Source organism: Sorex fumeus, unplaced genomic scaffold (assembly GCF_029834395.1).
Source record: "Sorex fumeus unplaced genomic scaffold, SorFum_2.1 ptg000044l, whole genome shotgun sequence".
Classification (NCBI taxonomy): domain Eukaryota; kingdom Metazoa; phylum Chordata; class Mammalia; order Eulipotyphla; family Soricidae; genus Sorex; species Sorex fumeus.
In genome coordinates this window covers 14,719,132-14,736,016 of record NW_026606101.1, presented here as the reverse complement: position 1 = coordinate 14,736,016, position 16,885 = coordinate 14,719,132, and the positions used below count along the sequence as shown (strand labels likewise).

The following is a 16,885-nucleotide window of genomic DNA, read 5'->3' as shown; positions in this document are numbered from 1 at the left end:
ACATAGTACAAGCAAAGTTTCGAAGTCAGGACAGCTGGAGTTTGGGGCTCAGCTGACAAGCAAACTTAGTTGGAAGGTAAGGAAATAAAATAGAAATAGCATCCAGGCCTGGCTTGATTTGCTCGTGCCTTGTTAAAAGTGCTCTTCTCTCGGCCCACCTCCCACATTCTGAGAAGTGCCTCCTGTTATTTCTCTGCCTTGCATGCTGCTCCGTCTGGTTCAATTCCTGGCACTCCAGAGGGTCCCTTGAGCACCACCAGGAGTGATCCCTGAGTGAGGGAGTGAGCCCTGAACACTGCTGGGTGTGGCCCTGAGCAAACAAAATAGACCTGGAACTCAGCCACTTCTCCCCATCCCTGCCCAAGCAGCCTGGTTCACCCCGCTTGGCACAGCCTCTCTGCAGCTGGCCAGTCTTCTTGCTTTTCCCTTCTGCACTCAGCAGCCAGAAAATTGCTGCAAAAACACAACCTGGGGGACCGGAGCGATAGGCCAGCGGAGAGGGCATTTGCGTTGCATGTGGCTGACCCAAGTTTGATCCCTGGCATGCCCTATGATCCCCTGAGCATCGTCAGGAGTAATTCCTGAGTGCAGAGCCAAAAGTAACCCCTAAGCATGGCCGGGTTATGACCCCCAAAATCAAAATAAATAAATAAATAAATAAATAAACAAAAACCTCACAGTCTGATTGTGTTTCTAACCCCCAATGAGTAAAAACCATTGCTAGGGAAATCCAGGACAAATGTCACCCCCTTTTCCCTTTAGGTCCCCACCTTACCTCCAGCCTCTTCGCTTTCTCTTGCTCCCCTTGCGCTCAGCAGGCCGCCACGCCTGCCCACAGCTCCTCCCTTGGCCCTCAGTCTCCCCACTGGGACCCTCTTGCTTCAAGTCTGTTCTCTCCTGCGCCTCCCTGGCCGTTTCCCCAACCGTCCATCCTCCTCCTCTCTGCTTAAACCTATCTCCTCATTTACTGCCTTTTCTGTCCGTTTTCTTGTTTTGTTTTCTCTTTTTCTCATTGTTTAGGTTTGGGGGCCACCCTGGGCGGTGCTCAGGGCTTACTCCTGGCGTTGTTCAGAGAACCATGTGGGGTGCCGGGGATCAAATCTGCCTCACCTGCATGCAAAGCCAGCACCACCCTAATGCCTCCTCTGTCTCGTGAGCGTCTAAGGACAACGAAGTGACATGCTTACTTTCTACAGCTGACGGGGGCGGGGGGGGGGGTGCCTGGCTTGGATGCATCTCAGCCCCATTTCTGGCTGCCGAGTTCAATAATCACCCCATGGCACGGTTCAGGGAACTGTGTGCTCAGAGGGATAACCTGGCCCAGGTATTGGGAGAGGATTGCCTTGTTCATCAAGGTGCACAGTAAAATGTACATGAAAGGCACAGGGGTGAAAACTGGGCTGTATTATTCCATGGCTCACCCCTACCCAGGCCCCTGGACACCCAGATAACTTTTCCATATCATTTTGTTCTCCACCAAGACCACAAAAATGACTGTTAACAAGGACTAACAACTAGCCTGCTTCCTGGGTGCTAAGAATCCCCTCTGCACTTGGAATCTCTGAAACAGTCCTAGGAATCAGTGGCCCATTTGACAGGTGGAAAGACTGAGCTCCCAGCAAAACTGGGATTTGGTGCCTGCGGATGGGGTGCTGGAGCCCTGCTGTGGTGCCATTGTTGCTACCCTAATGGTTGCCACTGTGCTGGCAAGAAAATCGCCACATCAGGCCACACTCAAGGCCACGTCACTCATTGTATCAGAACCCGCCCCTTCACCTCCTCCCCCAGCGACTGGGAGGTCACAGCTGGGAGAGCCCCGATTTATAGTACAGGAAGGAGGGAGGCACGTCCCTGGGCAGTGGGGCTGGGCCCACTCGGCAGTTGCCCAGAGATCCTGTTTACGGGCAGTCCAGGCCGGAGGAACACCAGAGCAGGAAGGAGGGGGCCCCCCGGAGATGCCCCGTGCCTGGCTTCAAAGTCCAGCCCTGGGCTTTCCCATCCTCTGCGCTCCCACAGGGCAGCCAGCTCTCACTTCCCTGGGATGTCCTCTAGCCCTGCCTCCTTCGCTCAACCTGGCCCCTCCAGTCCTGCCCTTTCCTGACCCCCATCTGCTTCCCCGTGCTGACAGCCTCTCTCTCCTGCTCCCGAGCGCACATGCGCTCACACACACACACACACACACACACACACACACACACACACACACTGGAGTTTCTGCAACTCCTCCATTCATTCAGCAAACTGGGATCATATGTCAAGGGCTAGTTCAGGCACTCAGGTTGCTCTGGAGAGTGAGTGCTCCGAAGTCCTTGGTGGTTGGTATTTGAGGGTAGGAAAGGCCGTAGGTGTAAACATGCTCATGAATTTGTGTTGTCTAGGGCTGGAGCGATAATAGAGCAGGTAAGGCTCTTGTCTTACACAAAACTGGCCTGGTTTGATCTCTGGCATCCCATAAGGTCCCCCAAGCCCACCAGGAGTGATCCCTGAGGGTTGAGGCAGGAATAAGCCCTGAGCAATGCTGGGTGTGACCCAAAAGATGAAGCAAAGAAAGAAAGGAAGGGAGGAAGAAAGGAAGGAAGGAAAGAAGGAAGGAAGGAAGGAAGGAAGGAAGGAAGGAAGGAAGGAAGGAAGGAGAAAAGAAGGAAAGGAAGAAAGAGAGAAAGAAAGAGGAAGAAAAAAGAGAAGAAAAGGAAGAAAGGAAGAAAGGAAGAGAAGAGAGGAAGAAAGGAAGGAAGGAAGGAAGGAAGGAAGAAAGAAAGAAAGAAAGAAAGAAAGAAAGAAAGAAAGAAAAGAAAGCAAGTGTCTGTTAGGCAATTAGAAGGCTCAGGGCAAGATTTAAAATTGAGACAGCAAGTAGCTTGCAGGTGGGGGGTTGTCACTGGGTTAAATAAGGCAGACAGGGTACTGTCACCTTCACTGAGTAGGTGACATCTCTCTGAGCAGAGATAGGAACCAGATGGGGTACAACCCAGCTAACTTCTGGAGAAGCGTCACTGGCAGTGGACACTGTTCATGGTTCAGAGGCCCCAGGGCAGAGGGTGTACGTGGAGGCAACACAGCTGGAGAGGGCTGTGAGGGCTGAGAGGGCGAGGGTGGGAGCCAGGGAGAAGGGGGGTCGGGGGGCAGATGGCAGAGGGCTTTCGTTCTGGGTGAATGTGGAGTGGGGGCAGGGGTGTTCTGGGCCTGGGGGCGGGTTCTGAGTCTGAGGGGGTTCTGAGTCCATGGGGGTGGTTCTGAGTTTGAGGGGGATTCTGAGTCAGGGGTGGGGTTCTGAGTGGGGGGGGGAAGTTCTGAGTCTGGGAGGTATTTCTGAGTCTGGGGGTTCTGAATCTGGAGGAGGTGTTCTGATTCAGAGGGGGAGGTTCTGAGTCCAGGGGGGTTTCCGAGACCAGGCTGAACAAGGTGGGTGTTGGAGGACATTGCTGGCTTCTGTCCTCCAGAGCATGTAGCTGAGGGGCAGTGACTGTTGCCATAATCCTGACAAGAAATGTAAGTGTGGGGGCTGCAGTGATAGCACAGCGGGTAGGGCATTTGCCTTGCACGCGGCCGACCCGGGTTCGAGTCCCAGCATCCCATATGGTCCCCTAAGCACCACCAGGAGTAATTCCTGGGTGCATGAGCCAGGAATAACCCCTGTGGAATGCTAGGTGTGACCCAAAAAGAAAGAAAAAAAAAAGAAATGTAAGTGTGGACCAGGAGATGGCTCATAGGACTGGAGCATGTGGGGGGCCTGAGCTCCGTCCCCTGCATCACATGGTCCCCTGAGCACCGCCGGGACTGACCCCTGAGCACACCCGGGTGTGGTCCTCTAAATACAAAGGAAAACAAAAAGGAAGGGAGATAATTGGGCTCGGTGGCAGCCGTGCTGCCGTGAGTGTGGGCGCTGCCGTGAGGGACCCCCCACTGGTGGCTGTCTTGAGGCCCTGGACCAGGAGACAGAACAGGTGGCGTGAGAGCCTCCACATGGCCTCTCCCTGTGCCCTGAGCTCCTTCTGCGAGTGGCTTGGGGTTGGCTCGAGTCCCCCAAAGTGGATGCTCCAACAAATAAAGGGAAACCCAGTCACTTCCTACGGTCCGGCCTCAGTAGTCGCCCAGACTACATGGGAGGGAACGTGGCTCAGGGGGTGAGCACTTGCCTCACATCTCACACCCTGGCACCAGGAAAATAAATAAATAGATAGAATAAAGTGAAACGAAAGGGACCGCCGTTCCCCTTCAGGAGGGTCTTGTTCTGAAACCACCACAAGCGCTTGGCATCTTCAAGTCAAAGTGAAAGTTTCTTGGACTGGCTGATGCCAGAGGCACAGGGGCATCAGCTCCTGCTCAGGGCCAAAGCAGTCACCAGCCAGGGGTGGAGTTAGCGAGAGAAGAGCCCTAACACAGCCGAGCTAGTCCTAGCAGGCTTCTTGGAGGAGGTGATGCATGAGGAAAGGTTTACTATGATAGCACAGCGGTAGTGCGTTTGCCTTGCACGCAGCCATCCCGGCAGAGCCGGGTTCGATTCCTCCGCCCCTCTCGGAGAGCCTGGCAAGCTACCGAGAGTATTCAATATGCCAAACACAGTAACAAGAAGTCTCACAATGGAGATGTTACTGGGCCCGCTCGAGCAAAATCGATGAACGGGAGGACACACACATTATTATTATTATTATTATTATTATTATTAAAAGATAACTTTATGGGACTAGAGAGATAGTACAGCCGTAGGGCACTTGCCTTGCCCATGATCAAGCCAGGTTCTATCCCTGGCACTCCATATGGGGACCTGAGCACCACCAGGTATAACTACTGAGTACTGTCAGATGTGGCCAAAAAGTGAAGAAAGAAAGAAGGAAAGAAAGAAAGGAAGGAAATAGGAAGGAAGGAAGGAAGGAAGGAAGGAAGGAAGGAAGGAAGGAAGGAAGAAAGGAAGGAGAAGAAGGAAGGAAGAAAGGAAGGATGGATGGAGGGAGGGAGGGAGAGACAGAGGGAGGGAAGGAGGAAGGAAGAGAGAAAATAAAGAAAAAAAGAAAGGAAGGAAGGAAGGAAGGAGAAGGAAGGAAGAAAGGAAGGAAGGAGGGAGGGAGGGAGGAAGGGAGGGAGGGAGAGACGGAGGGAGGGAGGGAGGGAGGAAGGCAGAGAGAGAGAAAATAAAGAAAAAAGAAAGAAAGAAAGAAAGAAAGAAAGAAAGAAAGGAAGGAAGGAAGGAAGGAAGGAAAGAAGGAAGGAAGGACTTTATTTTCCAGAACAAAGTTTAGGGTTTCTCCCAGGGAGAAACTCAGGGTTCTACTTAGTTGCTTCCCATCCATAACCCCCAAGTTCCACTAACTAGCATACTTCAAATATATAGTTAGCACAGCAGTAGGGCATTTGCCCTGCACACAGCCAGCCCAGCTGAGCCGGGTTCGATTCCTCCACCCCCCTCAGAGAGCCCGGCAAGCTACCGAGAGTATCTCGCCTGCACAGCAAAGCCTGGTAAGCTACCCATGACATATTCAATATGCCAAACACAGTAACAACAAGTCTCACGATGGAGATGGTACTGGGCCTGCTCGAGCAAATCGATGAACAATGGGAGGACAGATAGACAGATATAAACACACACACACACACACACACACACACACATATATATATATATAATTTTTGCAAGGGGGTTATTCTCAGTTGAAGGAAGTTTTACCTTTGGAGTAAGACGTAGAAGAAGAAAAGGAGTGGCCAAAGCAATAGTACAGCAGGGAGGGAGTTTGTCTTGCATGCGGTTGACCTGGATTTGATCCTCAGCATCCCATATGGTCCCCTGAGCACCACCAGGAGTGATTCCTGAGTGCAGAGCCAGGAGTAACCCTTGAGCATTGTCGAGTGTGAAAAATAAAACAGAGAGAAGGATTTGTTTTTTGACAAGTTCACAGCAGTTTCCAACATCCCATCTGAACCTGCCAAAACCCACAGTAGGACTTTTCACTGGTGTTCCTGAGATGGAACAGCATCCCAGGTGCGAGTCAACACACAGTCAAGAGGAGACGGGGCCAGGGCCATGGGACAGCAGGTTGGGCACTTGTCTTGCACATGGCTGATTGAAGGTCAATCCCCGATATCCTATATGATCCCCAGAGCACTCCAGGAGTAATCCCTGAATGCAGAGCGAGCAGTAAGCCCCTGAGAACCGCCAGGAGTAGCCCCCAAACCAAAAACAAGCAAAAATAAATAAAGAAGAGAGAACTCTTCCTTCAGAGGCTGTGTAACTAGAACGAGGCCTGGGCAACATTCACAGCCTAGTGGCCTCGTGCTTGGCCAGTCTTACTGGGAGGGCTTGTGTGCAGCCTTACGAAGTGAGCGGGTCAAGCAAGGCAAGAGGGAGAGGGCACCCCTGGATGACTAGAGACAGGTCATTCATGTCGGGAGGTCTGGAGGGAAAGCTTGAATAAGGGTGTCTGCCATTGTGGGGACTGGGTTTGGACCCCTCCCTGTCCCTTCCAGACGGAGACACTGGGCAGGTCCACTCTCTGAGCCCCAGTTCACTGGTTCCTTGGAAAATAGAAGCGATCATCACTGCCTTCAGGAAGAGAAATGCAGGCAAAGGATCTGCTAGTTCAAGAAAGCCTCAAACTGTCAGTGATAGCCAGGGATCATGTTTACTGGGGGTCCCGGGGTGCTCAGATGGAGAAATGAACAGACACTTGCCCCATGTGACCCAACACAGAAGGGGAGCACCTGAATCCCACCCCCTTAGCTGTCACCGCCTGATCCCTCCCCTCCTCCCTCCTCTCACCCCTTGAGTTCATTTGCAGGGGGATGGGGGGGTCCCTTGTCTGAACAAACCTCCATCCAAGGGGGCTCCAGAAGGGGGTCACCTGACCCAGAGGGTGGGGTGACCTGGAAGAGGGAGGTGGTGTCCCCACTGCCCTCTCCTCCGGGGTGTCTCTGTTCAGCAGGAATTCCTCCGTCAGGCATGTAGTTCCGGTGGATTTTATGGGCCAGCCACAGCAGACAAATGGAGAAGAAAAACATCCCTCTGGATCCCTGAGCGGCTCTCAGGGTCTGACTTCCGCTCAGCCGGAAGGAGGCTGGACGGCTTTAACCCTCTGTGGGAGAGGACCATGAGGATCCACTCAAGACCAGCCCAGCTCCCCACCCTGCCTGCTACCAAACACACCCCAATTCTCCCCCCAGCTCCCGCCCTGCCCCGGGGCTTAGCCCACACACATGCTTTGCGGGGGTCCCCTCCAAGGCCCTCAGATCACCACTGAATGTCCACTCAGCGTGCACAATTTCTACACCAGCCACATTTACAAACCTGGGCAGCCGGGAGAGCAAGGTGGGGAAGTGCATGGTCGTGAATCTCAGCCGAAATCCACTGGAGACCAGGTGTTGCCTGTTCTTGGACAAAGTTCACGGGCCCTGTTGGGCTTCAGGTTCCACCTCTGTGAAATGGACTCAATACCCGGCTCTCTCACGGGGCCATATGAGGAGTCTATGAGTGCAGCTGTGTAAATCACTCAGTACCCAGTACTCAGTACTCGGCCTCAGTCAGCTACAGTTCTCACATGCCCTCCGCTCCCCAGACCACCACAGGTTTGTCACCCACATTTTACAAATGAGAAAAATTCAGGTCCTTGGTACATGCCTTGTCCTGCTCTTGTCCTTTCTATTTTCTCCAATTATTAACAATTGTTAATCCCGACTGCAAGCCTTGGAGTTTTGGGGGGGTTTGCTTGGTTGGGTTTGGGTTTGGGGGCCCCACTAGCAATGCTCATGGCTTTCTCCTGGCTCTTTGCTCAAGGATCACTCTGGCAGGGTCCAGGGACCGTATGAGGTGCTGGGGATCGAACCAAGTCGTCTGCACGCAAAGCAAGTACCTTAAGCTGCTGCACTAGTTCTCTGGCCCCAAGCCTTGGACCTCTTGAACAATAGTCAGTCCTTAATATTCCAAGCTACGTGTTTGTGAACTTACTGACTGTTCAAAGTATCTGTTAGTAATCCTGCAATAAACTTTGCAGAGCTCCTGAGATCATTCACAGACACTTGGGCCGCCAAGCGCTCACATACGCTCCCAGCTGATGTCCTGCCTCTTGTCTGAACTTCACACTAGGGACAAGAGTCCTTTGGCAGTCTTTTGTTCATTTGTTTGTTTTCTTTTTTTATTTTGGGGTCACACCAGTAGTGCCCAGGTGTTACTCCTGGCTCTGGACTCAGGAATCACTCCTGATGGACTTGGGCACCATATGGGATGCTGGGGCTAGAACCCAGGTTGGCCATGTGCAAGGCAAAATGCCCTACCTACTGTACTATCTCTCTGGCCCCTTTGGTGATCTTTTGGTGCCTATTCATTGCTATATGTTCATGCTTTCAGTGTTTTCTCTGTTAAAATGGTCCCATGCACAGTGCTGAAAATGCAAGCTGACTTTTCTAGACTCAAGAAATTCATGATTGGGGCTGGAGTAATAGTACAGTGGGTAGGGTGTTTGCCTTGCAAGCGGCCGACCCAGGTTCAATTCTCAGCATCCCATATGGTCCCCCAAGCACTGCCAGGAGTAATTCCTGAGTGCAGACCCAGGAGTAACCCCTAAGCATCGTCAGGTGTGACCCAAAAAGAATAAAAAAAGAAAAAAGAAGTTTGTGATGTGCTTTGCAGAGAAAAAAAAATCACATCAGGTTAATGCTGTTCAGGTATGAATTACAGGGCTGTGTCCATGAGATCAATGTGGATGGAATCAACAGGATGTATGAAATAAGGGTCATTAAACAGAAACACACTCAGAGCGAGAGTGTGGAATGAAAATAGTGTGACCGTTTTCGGCAGCACATATACTAAAATTGGAACTATACAGAGAAGATTACCATGGCCCCTGTGCAAGGATGACACTCAAATTCATGAAGGTTCCCATATTTAAAAAAAAAAAAGAAGAAAAAGAAAACAGTGTGACCAGAGGCTCACACAAACCTACGCCTCCGTTTCACCCTGGAGCAGTGGTTGGTGTGTTTACCAGTGCAAGTGTGTGCCATGACTTAACAGAGTGAGCATTAAAAAATTCATTTCACTTTCAGATTTTGGTACTTCCAGGCAAGAAGAGGTTCTCTGGGAGGCATTGCTGTGAGCTACAGTTACAATTAACATCACGATGGGACAAATTGCTCCTGCAAATTATAGTCTTAAAACGACCATTTTCTATCCTTACCTAGCAGGGAAGAGACCATAATCACGAAGGTGGTTTTCCCAGGGCGAGTCTTCTCTTTGCACTCCAGATGTGCTGACCCCGGCTATATCCCAAACATGGGAAACTCGACTGCATAATTTGTGGTAGTGAGAGACTGCATTCACCCTCTCTCCTGGTTCTGCTTATTTAAATGGAAAAATTTATGGAATAAAGAGGCAGGAAAAAAATTTTTAATAATAAAGTGACTGTTTTCTTAGGCACACAGATTCTATAACTGAGAATTTCTAACAGGGACAGCTGGGAAACCTTGTTCTTGCTCCTTTGGGTCTTAGGCTTCAATTGGGACTCTGCAAAGGTGGGCTGGCTCAATAGTTGGGGCTGGGATTGCATCCCAGGGGGTCATCTTTGCTGGTATTATCTGCCCCCGGGCTGCAAGCACAGGAAAAATGGTATCAGAAGCAAGTGAAAACCGTTGGGAAGCACTTTCCTGTGGTCTCTCTATATAGCTTGGCTTTTAGTTTGGCCTTGTTACCTGGGAACACTGAGCTCCTATAAGAATGGAGCTGAGGGAAGCTCTCAGAGAAGCACCAGCCTGGTCTCTGCATTTGAGCAATTCTGCTCAGGCCCAGGACTTGCATCCCCACTCCACACAATTGGAACACTCTGGTGAATAGGCACGCTCTCCCAGAAGCAGTTTTAAGAGAATCTAAGCTTGAACTTCCTTCCTTCTCTTCCCCATAATCTATCATAGAATTTCTGTCCAGGGGCTGGGAAGATAATATAAGAGATAGGGTGCTTGCTTTGCATGCAGCAGACCTGCGTTCAATCCCTTGTACCTCATATGATCCCCCAGCTCCACCAGGAGTGATCCCAGATTCAATCCTTGGCACTTCATGCAGTCCCCTGAGCCCTCCAGGAGTGATCCTTGAGCACAGAGCCAGAAACGTCACCCCAAAACAAAAATCAAACAAACAAAAAAGGAATTTCTGTTCACTTCCTAGTTGTGTGACCTCAGGTAATTTACTTAACCTCTTTCTTAGTCTATTCATTCATAAAAAGGAAACATTAGTATATTATTAATTTAACTATTAATAATCTCTATGTGCATGTGATATTTTAGATAAGATGGTCCAATCATGTTAAAGTACACAGTATTGAGGATGCAGCAATAGCACAGTGGGTAGGACATTTGCCTTGCACGCGGTCAACCGGGGTCCAATTCCCAGCATCCCATATGGGCTCCCGGGCACCATCAGGAATAATTCCTGAGTGCAAAGCCAGGAGTAACCCCCGTGCATCACAGGATGTGACCCAAAAAGCAAATAAATAAATAAAATACATAGTATTAATATACAAAATTACTGCATCACCACCACTACCAAAATGCCCCCCAGCCCCCATCACTGTCCCCATGTCATTTCCAGTCTGGTCCTCATACTTCCCTATACCCCACCTCCCCCTCTAGTGCTCAGCAATCCATTTTGTAATCCAAGGCCAAGGGTTCATCATTGTTGGGTGTTGTCTACGCCCCTGTTTTGTCGTTCTCTGTTGCACAGATGAGTGAGATCATCAGTATATGTCCTTCTCTGACTTATTTCGCTTTAACATGATACCTCCAGTTTTATCCACATTGCAGCAAACTGCATGATTTCATCTTTTCTTATAGCGGCATAGTATCCCATTGTGTATATATACCACATCCTCTTTATTCATTCCTTTGTCATTGGACCTTTGGGTTATTTCCATATCCTGGCTATTGTACTTAAGAGCTGCAATGAACATAGGTGTGCACATAGTTTTTCAAGTCATGATTTTGTGTTTTTGGGGGTAGCTGCCAAGAAGTGTAATTGCTGGGTCATATGGGAGTTTTCTACTTCTTTTTATGAGAAGTCTCTGTACTGCTTTCCATAGAGAGGAAACCAGACAACAGTCCCACCCATCCTGAATGAAAATCACTTTTTCACCACATCCCCACCAGCACTGGTTGTTTTTAGTCTTTTTGATATAGGCCATTGTCTTTCATGGTGCTCTGAATTAGAAATTCCTCTATAAAATTATAATTCCAAGTTTCATGACAGCTCCTTGACAGGTGTGCAGAAGACACTTTTTCCTGATACGTAGCATTTCCAGTGATATGATAGTGTTCCTTAAGAAATGAGGTAAAGGGGCTGGAGCAATAGCACAGCGGGTAGGGCGTTTGCCTTGCACGCGGTCGACCCGGGTTCGATTCCCAGCATCTCATATGGTCCCTTGAGCACCACCAGGAGTAATTCATGAGTGCAGAGCCAGGAGTAACCCCTGCGCAAAAAGAAATGAGGTAAAGAAGATAAGACAAATGCAGAAGAAAGTGACATAAGTGAGGATAATAATGCAAAATAATACTTTAAAAATGCAATCCCAATTAGAAAATGTAAATTTTATTTGCTTATATAAGAAATGTGTCAGATTTCTAAACAACTATTTTGAATGATAATAAGATATACTCCTTAGCCAAAGTAGAGAAAATATAAACAGATAAAAATTAATAAAAATGCAGCTTACTAATATGTTGAAAATTTATTAGACCCAAACATTTTGAAATAAAAGAGTTGTGCATTATGAAAAAAAATAAAAGAAATGAGGTTCTGGGGCTGGGGGAACAGCTGATAGGGAGCTTGCCTTGCATGTGGTGGACCCAGGCATTCCATATGGTCCCCTGTGCACCGCCAGGAGTAATTCCTGAGTGTAGAGCCTGGGATAAGGACTAAGCATTGCCAGTGTAGCCCCCAAACCAAAAATAAATAAATTTTAAAAAGCGGGGTTCTGGGGAAATACCTTAGAGGCCCCTTCTTCACCCAGATATTCCTGGTACCAGACAGCCACCTACTCCCTCTCCTCTCACTCCTACCAATGTGCTCTCAGAAAGAATGGGGCACTCATCCACACCACGTGGCTGGCACTGAGGCCTCGAGAAATACCTGCTAACCTGGGTCCTTAGTCAGATGGAGGATGATGGGCTTCGGTGAGGAGAGTCTAGGGCCAACTAAACCTAGAAAATGCAGATGAAAATAAAATCCCAGGAAATTTTTTCTGCAGGAGTCCTCAGTCTTTTTTTTAATTTATTTTTTCACTTTTTTATAATTGAGGCAATGGGATTTACAATCCTGTTAATTATATATATTTATTTATTCATGCATTGTTCCAGCATCACACCTGGTGCCAAAGAGCTCACTTCCCTTTCCCAGTGTCCCAAAGACCCTTCCCAACCCCTGTTCAATCCCTGTCACAGTATATGGTCCCCTGAGAACTACTAAGGGTCACTTCTGAGCACAGAGCTGGTTGTAACCCCTGAGCACTTCCAGGTGTGGTCCAGAACTTTTCCAACCCCTTCAAATACCCTAAAAATAGCGGCCTATATTACCAATATTTATTATTTTTATTTCTGTTTGCCTTCCTGTTTTATTATGGTTGTTTTTCACAGTTCCCCTGAGTCAGGAATTCAGGATCCACATCCCAGAGGCTCCCACTCACACCCGGCACGTTGGTGTTGGATGTAGGTGGCATCTCAGCACCTCCCGCATGGCCTTTCTTCACACGGATGGGACGGTCTTTGGGTATCTGCTGACCCAAGTGATTCAAGAGTGTGAAGCAGTAGCATAATTGCCTTTTTCAGACAGAATCACAAGTCACATGCTCTCATTTCTGCTTTTGTGTCTGTTTGGGGTTTGGGGGAGTTCATACCCTGTGATGCTCAGGGGCTACTTCTGATTCTGTGCTCAGGAGTGACCCCTAGCAGTGCTCACTGCCAGGGATTCCAACCAAAACCAACAGGATCAAGATAAGCACCTTAACCACTGTACTAACTCTCTGGCCCTTTCTGTCATATTCTTTCTCCCCCCACTCCCACTTTTTCTTTTAGCTTTTTGAGTCATACCCGGCAATAATCAGGGGTTGCTCCTGACTCTGAATTCAGAAATTACTCCTGGAGGTGCTCATGGGACAGAACGGGATGCCAGGAATCGAACCCAGGTTAGCCATGTACAAGATAAATGTCCTACCCACTGTACTATCGCTCTGGCCCCATCTTCTGTCATATTCTTCCAGTCACATGCATTCCATTGGTACATTCACATGTTCTTTCTTTGATTCTATTCCGTATTGATTAGTGAAGTCTTGATGTTTATCATTCAACTTTGGTCTTCATCAATATTGTGGTTGACTCATCTGGTGGGTTCCCTTTGAATATTTTTATGTCTTTGGGCATATTTATATCCTATATGATTTATGATACTGATTTGATGGAATGGATTTTTTCACAGAGTTAGACAGACGGCCATTTCTATAGGTGTGTTTCTTGGGTGTGCCAGCAGATCTATTCAATGGGGAGGGATTAATCTACAGAAGAGGGTGGAGACCAGGAGAGAAGGATTTCTGTGCCACATACCCAGAGTGGGAGTAGGGGCCTGGCAGGAGGGAGTGAGGAGCGAAGGGAGAAAAGTCAAATAAGGTGTGAGCCTCTAGGGCTGGAGCGATAGCACAGCGGTAGGGTGTTCGCCTTACAAGTGGCCAACATGGCCGACCCGAGTTCGATTCCTCCGCCCCTCTCAGAGAGCCCGGCAAGCTACCGAGAGTATTCGATATGCCAAACACAGTAACAACAAAGTCTCCAATGGAGACGTTACTGGGCCCGCTCGAGCAAATCGACGATCAACGGGAGGGCCTTTACCTTTACCTTTACCTCTGTACAGGAGTTTGCACTGGGCTGGAGATGGCACTCACCTTGCAAGGAGCCTAGCCAAGACTCCTGGGTCTGTCATATATGGTCTCCTGAACACCACTCAGAGTAAATCCCTGAGCACAGAGCCAGGAGGAAGATGGGTGTTCCCCCTGGCCCTGCAAAAACAAAACAAGAGTTTGTGTCAAGGTAGGCCAGGAACAGCCCAGAGGTTAAGTACACTGAAGTTTGGCAGAGGGGTCGGGCGGTTTGCTCAGATCAAAAGTGATGGATGGTCAAGGCAGGGATGAGGAAACAGCAGGGCAAAGGCGCAGCAATGTACAGCACAGATGCCACAGAGGGGCTCCTCGTGTCCTAGTGACACTGGAACCCGGGAGCCCTGTGGGGGTAGCAGGGCCAGGTCTGGTCTCTCAGCCCCTAAGACCTTCCCTTTCTCTCCTGCACATTCGTACTCAGCCCTCATGCTCCTCCTGGCTGCCTGAGAGGTCTTGCAGTTGGGAATGGTGTTTGCCTGACCTAGGTTGCCCCACTGGGCCCATTGTGTGATCTCAGGTAAGTCACAATCCCTCCTCAGAATCTCTGTTTCTGGGGCTGGAGCGATAGCACAGTGGGTAGGGCATTTGCCTTGCATGTGGCCGACCCAGGGTCGATTCTCAGCATCCCATATGGTCCCCTGAGCACCACCGAGAGTAATTCCTAAGTGCAGAGCCAGGAGTAACCCTTGTGCATCACTGGGTATGACACACACACACACACACATGCACGCACGCACACAAAAGAATGTTTCTTCACTGCAAAATGGGTATAATAGCAAACTGTACTCTGAAGGCTGTGATGGGAAGTGAGAAGAGTGAAAGACAGACGCCCTGGGCCGGTTGCTCCTTGCTCTATATCCTTGGCACACAGCGTTGGATTCACGCTTGTGCATGAATGAGTAAAGAAAGAGGAAGCACGAAAGTGATGATAAATACTACATGGAGAAGTAAGGTAGAGGGGGGTGGAGAGACCATTGCTCTTGTCCTCTCAGGGGTCCAGGAAGTTCTCCCTATGAGGAGGTGAACTTTGAGTGGAGAGTGGAAGGAAGTGAGAGATAGAGTTGGGGACTTGGGGGTGGGGGTCAGAGTCTGCCGAGCAGAGCAGAGCAGAGGGGGTCCAGGAAGCAGGAGGAAGCCAGTGTGGCTGAAGCAGAGGGAGGGACAAAGGACAAAGAGTTGAAGTGCCTGGTGGGGCGAGTGAAGAATGGGACAAGTTCTATGGGGGGCGGGGGAGCGTCCGGTCCCTCCCTCCGTAGGCTCCTGGCCCTGGCCCGTACCAGCAGGCACAGAGCCCTTGCACGTGGAGGGCTGGGCCAGGGCCCGATTGGCATTAACTCACGGGAACCCTCACTGGCCTGACAAGCGGGACTATTATTATCCTTGGGGTTGAAAGCCAGAAACGGACACTCGAAGTCGCTGACCTTGGGCCGGAATCAGGTCTCTCTGATGCCAGACCCTGGCTTGCTCCTACCACATTGTCCTGTGAGTCTCTGTTTACAGCGCGCCTTCCCCTCTGGGGTGCAGAAGGCCCGTCTCCGTCTCATTCATGGTTTTATTTTCCTCCTGGGTCCCCTGTGTCAAAACCTGCCCGAGTTGCAAAATGAATGGATGAGCTTACCAGGTCAGCCCCGTCCTGCCCCCGCCGCCTTCCGGCTCGGTTCACACCCAGTTTGGCTGGTCCCAAGCTGGAAGGGGGAGGAGCTGGACGGAGGAATCTCGAGCCACCTGAGGGTTGAGAGCAGGAGAGAGGGGGAGGAGGGGGGAGAAAGCGAAAGTGAAGGGGAGCCTGGGAGCCCCTGTGAGGAGGCGCAGACAGGGAAGGAAATCTCCCGGTAATAATTCATCAGTGCAGGAAGCAGCAGCCTGGCCTGGGGCTGCGTGTGGGACTGGCCGGCGGGGAGGGGGACCCCGCGGCTCCTTCTCCTCTTCCCCCAAGCCCAGCCTGGCCGGGGTCACGGTCAAATGGTGGAAAGGGGAGGGGGAGCCAGGGAGCCAGGTGTGGGAACAGACTTTACTACAGACCCCTAGCCTGAAGCTCTCTCAGCAGCTCTTGAACCTCCCTCCCCCTCGTTCTGGCCAGGGTCAGGGAAGTTAGGAAGAGAGAGTGGCAGAGCAGAGACGCATGCTCACCAAGAGGAAGATGGAGCTGAAAGAGACCTGGGAGCCTTTTGGCTTGCTCCTTGTATCTGTCTGCCTCATGGATGCCATTTGCGCAGGAGAGATATTTTCAAGGCCAAGTGGATGCTGGCTTAGCCAGCCCCAGGATGGAGCTAGGCAGTGGGCACGACGGTGAGAAGACCCCAGGAGCCATCAACAGCTAAATGGTTCTTTTCAGACCCTCTGAGGAGGACCTGTCAGACTGAACAATCTAAGATTTCCTGAAGGCAGGCAGGCGGATGAGGGAAGAAAAAGTGGAGTGTAAGAGGGGCGGCTTAAGTATTCCAAGCTGAGGTGGGATAGTAAGCATGAATTCTGGGCAAGCCATGTAACAAGGTACATGCTTTGTACATGGCTGACCTAGCTTCAATCCCTGGCACCATTTATGATACACCCAAGCCCCACAGGGAGTGTCGCCTGAGCACAGGGACAGAAGTACCAGAAGTAGTTCCTGAGTATTGCTGGGTGTGACCCTCCATTTGCTCCCTGCCCCCCCCCCCCCACCAAAAGGAAAAGAAAAGGACTGGGAGTGAGAAGAGAAACTTGCGTTTTATTTTATTTATTTATTTTTGCTCTTTGGATCACACCTGGCGATGCACAGGGGTTACTCCTGGCTCTACACTCAGGAATTACTCCTGGTGGTGCTCAGGGGACCATACGGGATGCTGGGAATCGAACCCGGGTTGCCGCGTGCAAGGTAAACGCCCTACCCACTGTGCTATCTCTCCAGCCCAAAACTTGCGTTTTAATGGGGGTGGGGGGAGTAGGATATGAAAGACAGACTAGGGCTATTCCAGGTCCCTGCATTTTAAAGACCGAAAGAACATTTATCTGCAATTGGG

General features: G+C 50.2%; 2 non-coding genes across 2 annotated transcripts; both read left to right on the top strand.

Annotated features, from left to right (window-relative positions):
* Positions 1-8,763: 8,763 nt before the first annotated feature.
* LOC130030812 (U6 spliceosomal RNA) lies at positions 8,764-8,873 on the top strand. The gene has a single exon (XR_008793494.1). It is a non-coding gene; the product is annotated as a U6 spliceosomal RNA (small nuclear RNA).
* Positions 8,874-9,150: 277 nt separating this feature from the next.
* LOC130030890 (U1 spliceosomal RNA) lies at positions 9,151-9,312 on the top strand. Its single transcript, XR_008793551.1, has one exon. It is a non-coding gene; the product is annotated as a U1 spliceosomal RNA (small nuclear RNA).
* The last annotated feature ends 7,573 nt before the right edge of the window (positions 9,313-16,885 follow it).